The following is an 8431-nucleotide window of genomic DNA, read 5'->3' on the forward strand; positions in this document are numbered from 1 at the left end:
GGAAGGTGAAAACATTACACATGCCCCCTGCCTGCAATGGGAGAGTTGCAAACAGAGGGAAACCGGAGATCTCTGCCTGCCACGCCAGCCCCAAGAACTGTCTTTGAAAACCTCCCCGACTCGCATCCCCCCCCTCTCTCTCTGTCCCACGCCTGCCCTGGCCACCGCTGAATTTTGTCTTCTGTCACCCGACTGCAATGGCCCAGTGTCCTGTCGACATCCGACGGTCATGTGAAGCCCAGAAGGCACAGCACCGCTGCCTGGGGAGAGTTCGGCCTCTTGCCAGGAATGGTGAAGCAATTCCTGGTAATGGGCATGGGGCACAGGTGTGAACTTCAGACCAGACCCTGGGGAGGTGTCTAGGGAATAAACGGAGGTGAGAAAATTCTGGAAGCAGCATCTGCTTCCCCTGGAAGCCCAAGAGGGCTGGGAAAAGGCCTGTGAGCCCTTGGGGAGGCACAGGGCTCCACTGACAGGCCGGCTCTTGAGGCTCCTCTCCTGTTCTTTCTGTCACTCTCTCCTAGTGGGTAAGGAACACTTCGGGGACTTGCAGTCACGGGAACCAAGGCAAGGTTGGTATTACGGACCAAACTGAGCCCTCCTTTCCCCCAAATTCATACTTCAAAGCCTTAATCCTCAATGTAATGATATTTAGAAATGGGCCCGCAAGGAGGTGATTAAGATTCAATGACATCACAAGGGTAGGTAGGGCCTAATGCAATGGGCTGGTGTCCTTATAAGAAGAGATGCCAGAGACCACTCTCTCCACCCACCACGGAGAAGAGATCATGTGAGGACACACCAAGAAGGTGGCCGTCAGCCAGCCAGGAAGAGGGCTCTCACCAGCAACCAGCTCTGCTGGCACCCTGATCTTGGACTTCCAGCCTCCAGGACTGTGAGAAAATGAACTTCTGCGGTGTGGGGCACCCAGCCTGTGGTATCTTGTTATGGCAGCCTGAGCTGACTAATACCATCGGCCTGTTGGCGGGCACCACCTCTCATGCACCAGGGTGGGGCCAGATGTCACAATACAGGGGCTAAGCAAGAGGTTTTATGGGAAAGGGGAAATTTTAAGGCCAGCAAAAGCAGGGGTCCTCGTTCTCCCACTGTGCCTATGGGGTGGTGTCCTGGGCTGGTGAGGTGCTCACTGCCATGTGGCAAGTCGGCCCTTCCTGAGGATCCTTCCTTCTTATAGAACACGCAAGAGAGGAACCTTATCACTGGGGGCAGCAATCAGACCACTTGAGTACAAGGCAGATTGGCCTCGGGGGCCAGCATTTACCAGAGCTGTCTGGGGACATCAGCTCCTAGGACCTGGAGCCCTTGAGACCTTGTGACTGAGGACAGCTGAGCTCAGCCACAGGCCCTCCCCACTGGCAGATTCGGGGCCCTTGGTGCCTGCAAGATCATTGCCTCAGCTATCTGAAGTGAGCGCCGGGATCATTCCAGACAACCCAGGTACTTTTGTTTAAGCATAGACCAGAGCAATCAGAACAGCATTCCCCTGGGGTTGACAAGCTGATGGGAAGGGGAGCGAACCCAGGAGAAGGTCAAATGCAGGGACAGTGCTGGTCACTTGATCAGCTGCCCTTCCCTATCAGGAGACTCTCCTGCCTAGAACGGATTGAGTCCTGATTAAGGGAGCAGGCATTCCTTCCACATGGCAGACAGATGATGGGACAGGGCAGGACCCTAGGGGACCCACGGGATCATGGGCCACTGGGTGTCGCCAGGCCAATGAGACCACATGACCCTAAATGCTCCTGACCTGCAGTGGCCTCCTCTCTTGGGAGGAAGAGAGTGCTGAGGGGCACGAAGTTTCAGGGTTCACATGCTCGAGGGAGAGGGTCAGAGGCAAGACTCACCAGCCACCTGTGCCCCAGCCTTCCAGGGGGGCTGAGATGTGCCCAGGCTATTTTCCTCCCCATCATTGGATGCCTTTTCTAAAAATGGACATGTCTGGTGAGTGAGGGCCCACAATAACAAACCATGCTTGGCTTTGCTTCTTCCCCCAGACTTTTGTAGCTGAACCAAGCGCCACCTGTAGTGTGCGTGTGCCCAGGATGGTACGGATGCGTGTGTGTGTGTGTGTGTGTGTGTGTGTGTGTGTGTGTGTGTATCTGTGATGTGCTGGCTCTGGAGAGAAGAACGGAGATGGGGCAGACTGCTCTCCCCTGCCCCACCATCCTCCTCCCGTGCTGATCCCCTGGCCTGCTCCTGCGGCTGACGTCACTCACAGGGTCTTGTCTCCCGTGGTGCTTTCTCTACAGTCCATGCAGGAGCAGCCAGGCTTTGATGGCCCCCTCTGGCTGCGTCGTAAGGTCGGACTCGATGGGAGGCTAGCAGAGCAAAAGATCAAACAGGCCTCCGCACAGTTTACCTCTGTCTGCCCTGCCCGTACCCTGGGCAGCCTCTCAGCTTTGGTGGATTTCATTGTCATTTTCTGTGATTACCAAACAACTTCAAAATGTGTCCAGGCCAGGGGCGCCTGGGTGGCTCAGTCAGTTAAGCTTCTGCCTTCGGCTCAGGTCATGATCCCAGGGTCCTGGGATTGAGGACCATGTCTGGCTCCCTGCTGAGTGGGGAGTCTGCTTCTCCCTCTCCCTCTGCCCCTCCCCCCACTCACGCTCGCTTTCTCTCCCTCTCTCAAAAAAAAAAAAATCTTAAAAAGAAAAAAGTCCAGTCCAGTCTAATCCCAGAGTTTCACTCTCTCATCCAATTTAAGGTCTCCCTGTCCCAGCTGAGCCCCATCTCAGGGGAAGAGGCTGTGTTTAGCTTCCATGTGCAGCTTCTGGGGCCTTGGGGTTGGAGCAGAGGAAGAAGGGTGACAGAGGACAGAAGTCTTTCTCTCCTGATCTATTGCCATCTGGCACGGGGGATCCTGGTACGCACACAAATACTGGCTCATTTCCTTCTAATGAGCATTTGTGGGTCCTCCTAGGGTTCGCCTGCTGTGCTTTTACTTGGCATGGGAGACACCATCTCTAGCCGACAGCTTATGGCCAGCCCCGCTCGACCTCCATTCTTTGGCGCACCCTATGGGCCAACTTCCAACCTCTTTCTGCTGGAGTTGCCTTAGCTCTGCCAGGGAGCTGGCTTGGCTGGAGACCCTGTCAAGACAGAACCCAACCTGCTGCCTGCCGTAGGTCCACTTGGCCCACAGACAATGGCTTGTCCTTTCTTCGCCTTGTACCCACTGTCACCTTCTCAGTCTCCCGCATCAGGCTGTGGTCATCCGGCCGCTTGCCTTCAGACTTCTCCAGACGAGCTTCAGGGATCCACCCAGTGTCTCCCTCTCCGGTGCTTCAGGTCAGGCTCTCTCAAGGAGTCCCTTCCTGAAGGGCCCCAGTTATTGGTGTCACCATGACTCAGATTTCTGTAGCTCACTGAGCCTCTGGCCAGAAGGGTGAGTTCACTGTCTTCTCATGGGAAACACACCTGTTCTGTAAGCATGGTCCTCCCGAAGGCCCCCTTTCTCCTCGCCTTGAAAGGGAGCAGATGAGCAGACTTGTTGACAACATTGGACGTTCTCTGCTCCAGTCTCTGCTGATCGGTCCTCCTCTGTGCTTTAGAGGAGGGGGTGGACTGAGAGAATGGTCCTCAAACTATCTTGTTTGACTACTTCCTAAAAGGATTTTGGAAAACTGTGTAGCCTTTCAAACATCTTTAAGCATTTTAAATGCTTTTACTACTAAACATTTAAAATTGACATCTAAAATTTTACATAAGTTTAAACAGTTCCAAAGGATGAGATTTCTGGTGTACTGAACATGACATATGCACTTTATAGATTTTTCACCGAGATCTTGAAGTTGCCGGTTTTGGTCATCCAATGGAGGCAACACAGCTGCCGTTTAACTTAACTTGGCAAAACCAAAGACTTAAGTCGGAACTTTTTTTAAAAATGGAGAATTCTGATTTCACTTGAAAAAGTGAAAATATTATATTAACATAATATAAAAGTTAATATGTACTGGAAACCCCTGCATTCTTTTTTTTAATTTTAGATTTTATTTATTTATTTGAAAGAGAGAGAACACAGGCAGGTGGGAGGAGCAGAAGGAGAGGGAGAAGCAGGCTTCCCACTGAGCAGGGAGCCCGATGCGGGGCTCGATCCCAGCACCCTGGGATCATGACCTGACTTAACTGACTGAGCCACCCAGGTGCCCCATAAACCCCTGCATTCTCATCCCAAGATAGACAGGTAGGTAGGCAGGAGGTGGTTTGTGGTGGTTTGTTACTTATATGAAATATCCCTGGCTTGGATTTTTACTGGGCTCTTCCCTGTAGTCCTGCATTTGGTGCCGTGAGGATTTTATATCCCAGGGAGATGCCCCACAGCCAGGGTTTGGGATGGGCAAGGCCTTTATTTGTTCTAGTGGGAAAACTGGAAACCACCAGTGTGTGCTCAGACACTTTAGTTTTGGAAAGAATGCCAAAAGAGAGGGGCTGGAAAGATGTCTTCAAGGCTGTCTGTGCCTGTGTGTTCTTGGGAATGTCTCCCTGAGTCCCCAGGGCACCCAAATGGAAGACTGCTAGGCCAATGGGTGCTGTGTCTTTTGTGGTCGCCCCTCACAGGTTCTGCATAGAAGGCCTGATGCCCCCTTGCTAGCATTAACACCCTCGGTGTTGGACTTGAGGTCTCATCTGAGATAGGAATGGTGGGCAAGTCCCACATGAACACCTTGCTCGGCTCATGAGGGCCTTGGTCCACGGGGGGTGCCCAGGGAGGGTCTGTGATCCATGTCTGATGTCAGTGCTGAGTCAGCCCCCACAGTCCCTGCTGCCCCTGTCCCTGCCGCCTGCCCCTCCCTGCGTGGGAAGGGGTGTGACGGGGAATTCTGGGCTGAGTAGCCACGTCTGTGTGGTTAGGGCTTGGGTGTGGGCAGCGGTGGGAGACACAGCTGGCTGACAGGGGCCAGGGGATGCCTCTGGGAGATGAAGCCTGGGCCAGGGCAGAGCGTGTCAGCCAAGGGGAATCCCCGCGGCCCCATTTTTGAAGTCATTTGCAAGGCTGAGCTATTCCTTTGTCTGGGTCCGAGGACCCCCCACTTGCGGCACAGCCTGGGAAACTATGGGCAGTCAGGGCCACGGAGGCCTCTTGGGGGAGTAGCAGCGGTTCAGCATGCAGCCTCCACGGACTCAGCCTGTCTGGCCCATCAGCAACCGTACACTGGAGTGTGCCTCTGCCAGGGTGGTAAGACCAGAGGACACAAAAGATGTACTTGAGCCAACTATCTCCCACACCAGCCTGACAGGGGGCCTGGTGACCCACCATTAGCGAGAGATGGAGAGAGACATGGAAGGAGAGGGCAGATATCACTCCCACCTTCATTTCTTCAAGTACTTGCTACCTGGCCCTGGGTAAGCCCCCTGGCCTCTCCAAGCCTCAGTTTGCTCCCTGTAAAATGGGACTGAGGTCATCAGATGGGATCAAGGATGTGGGCATAGCGGGCGCCCAGCGTGTGGCCAGGCGTGCATTATGGCCTCCCTGAGCTCTGACCTACAGCCGGTGGTACCGGCAGCGTCCTCTTTCCCCAGAGGGGCCGATCCATACACTGCCCTGAACCTGCAGATTTGCTTTCTTGGGATTCTGGGTGGAGAGAACAGGGGAGCTGAGCGGTAGGCACAGCAGAGAACTGGAGGGATGGCCCAGGCCCCGGCTGCCCCCTGCCTGGTGCCCCCCACACGGCCCAGCGCGGTTGCTGTCACATTCCAGCGGAGGGCTTGTTACATGCAGACTCCTGGGCCACAGCCTGGAGGGCTGGCTCAGGAGGACAGGCTGTGTGGGCCTGGGCAGGGGGTGGTTCAGGTCCCTTTGAAGCAGATCCCTGCCTTGGGCCCCGCCCCCTGTGGCATTCCCCTCCACCTGATCCTGGGCAGCGTATACACGGCCCAAGCTGTCTTCCGGAAACTCCGCTGCCCTGGTAAGAGCATGCCCCAGAGGACCTCCCCGCTGAAGGTGGACCAGGGTTCTGGGGAAGCAAGGCAGTGACAAGAGTGAGGGAAGAAGAGCTATGGGTTACATGCTGGGAGAGAAGTGGGATCAGGGCCACCCCGGTGTCACAGGAATATCCAGGACTCACCTGAGCTCGGGCTCAACATCTCCCTCCCGGAAGATGGTGCGCTGGCTAGTCTCTTCTGGGCGGGGGTGAGATCCCTGTCTGAAGCACCGGCCCAGGCCCAACTTTTGACCACACAGAGCTCTGGTGGGGAACCATTACCCAAAAGACTAGTTGCTGCCAATTCAGCCTCACTGACTCACCTGTGCTTCGGGGAGCCTGAGGACCAAGCGCTGGGCCAAGAGCAGCTGAGAATGAGCATCAGCAGAGCTGATGGCCACACTTCTCTTCTTCTCTTCCTCCAGGAAGCCTTCCTTAATTTCTCCTCCTTCTAAGGCCCCCTGTGCCTCAGTTTACCGATCAGGTTGTTGTGCCTTGTGTCATCGCTCTGTCTCCCTGAGGGCACCTCTACATGTCCACAGGGAGACCCCAGTCTCCCTGTGCTGGGCTCAGAGGGGGCAGCTTGTCTGGTCCTGGGAGGCCAGATAATAATGTGACCGTTAAGGGCTTGGCTTTTGGATCCAAGAGACCTAGCTTCCAATCCACTTCTGCTGATGTGTAACCCTGGGGAGATCATTTACCTCACTGAGCCTCTGTTTCTCCATCTGCACAAGTGGAGGTAATGATAGTTCTTATCATACATGGCAGGGATCTGTAACATCTCAGGCCTCTCTGCACTTAGAACATACCTGGAGCTCAATACATGTGAGCTATTATTATTATTATTATTATTATTGATTATCATTAACGATTCACTCTAACCCCTCCTCGAAGGTTCCATGTCGGCCATCTCTCAGGTGCTGACCCGGGTGCTGGGGACAGCAGCGTGAGGAAGAGACAGACCTCTCTGCCAAAGGCAACTTATGTGACAAGTGTTTTCATGGAGATGTGGCCCGGAGACATGGAAAATGAGGGAAGGCCTCGTCTGGGGCCAAGCTGGGGTGTGGGGCTGGAGTGGCTTCTGTTATGTGGGGTTACAGAAGGCAGGGACTCTGGACAGGAGGCACAGCTTTCTGCCATGCTGAGGAAGAGTGAGAAGGGCATTCTGGGCAGAAGAGAGAACGCAACAGAAGCATCTCCTCTCTCGGGAGGTCATTGCCAGTCACGGTAGGGAAGGAAGGATAATGGGGTAGGGGCTGAAATGTAGTTCAGGAGAACCCTTCCCTATGTCCCTAATTGGAGCATGAAAATCCAATCCCTTAAACATTGAGCAGAGACATGGCTGGCTCAGGAAGGCTGCACCGGCACCCCATGAAGTGTCGGGCAAGCGTCAGGCAGAACTACAGAGGATGAGAATCTCTCAATTGACAGGTGCATCCCCGAAGGCCCCCCACAAGTAAGGAACCAGATTGTCAACACAATAGCTCTAACTGCGGACCTCTCGACAATTAGACAGATAGGCAGAAGACCATCTATGGGTCTTAGAAGAATGGCAGAGACAGGACGTGTGGAGGATCAGGTCATACCTGGGGAATGGGGTTTTGCCCCTACTTAGCCCCTCTGGTCCTACAGGCTCTGCAAGGAGCCGGCTGCAGCCACAGACATGCCAGGCAGTGGGAGGAGCTGGTGCCCTCACCATCCCCAAAGCGGGTCTGATTATTAAAACTCATACATCACGCTTTGAAGCAAATACCCGGCATGGGGGAATTGGAATCCTTCAGTGTGGACTAGATCCATCACCTTCTAAATCAGGTACATCAGCCCGTGAATCAAACACATCACCTCTAGATTCGATGGGCTCCCAGTCGGATTAGATGCATCACCTATTGAATCAAATGCAACTCTGATTGAATCAGAAACTGCACCTCACCTAGTAAATCATCTAAATATTACCCACATTACAAGTTTGGAATGGCTGCCTCACCAATACGTTTTAACAGACGACATGTTAAAGCTGCTATAACATTTAAACAATTACCCACAGAAACGAACTCAATACATCACTCGGGCTGGCCGATCAACGTTTTGAACGGGAGAAATCGCCATCCAGATGCATGGGCTTTCCATTTTTCCTCCCTCCTCACTGCCGCCTTCCCCACTTCTCCTGCAGACACATGCTGAGGCGAGGGCGGGCGGGAGCAGTGGGGGGCTCCTGATCGCAGCCCAAGGGAGGCTGGTGTGAAACCCAAGGCCGCAGACCAGATGTGGGCCCATCAGGCGGCAGACCTAGTCTGTTTAACCTGCACAGTGCTTAAAAAAGAGCCAGTGCTTCAAAAATCAAAAAATTCACATGAAAATCCTGGATTTTTGGCTTCTCATAACAAAGTGAGATTTGGCAATAATAGGCCCGCACTCCTGGCTAAACCTAGTAATAGTAACTATTACCAGGTGCCGTTCCAAGCACACTTCTGTATTATGTCATCTGGTGC

General features: G+C 53.8%; 1 long non-coding RNA gene across 1 annotated transcript; it reads left to right on the forward strand.

The window, feature by feature from the left end:
• The first annotated feature begins 772 nt into the window (after positions 1-772).
• LOC113934910 lies at positions 773-8040 on the forward strand. Its single transcript, XR_003523829.1, has 3 exons — positions 773-895; positions 1196-1458; positions 6837-8040. It is a non-coding gene; the product is annotated as an uncharacterized LOC113934910 (long non-coding RNA).
• Positions 8041-8431: the final 391 nt, after the last annotated feature.

This window comes from Zalophus californianus, chromosome 13, assembly GCF_009762305.2.
Source record: "Zalophus californianus isolate mZalCal1 chromosome 13, mZalCal1.pri.v2, whole genome shotgun sequence".
NCBI lineage: Eukaryota > Metazoa > Chordata > Mammalia > Carnivora > Otariidae > Zalophus > Zalophus californianus.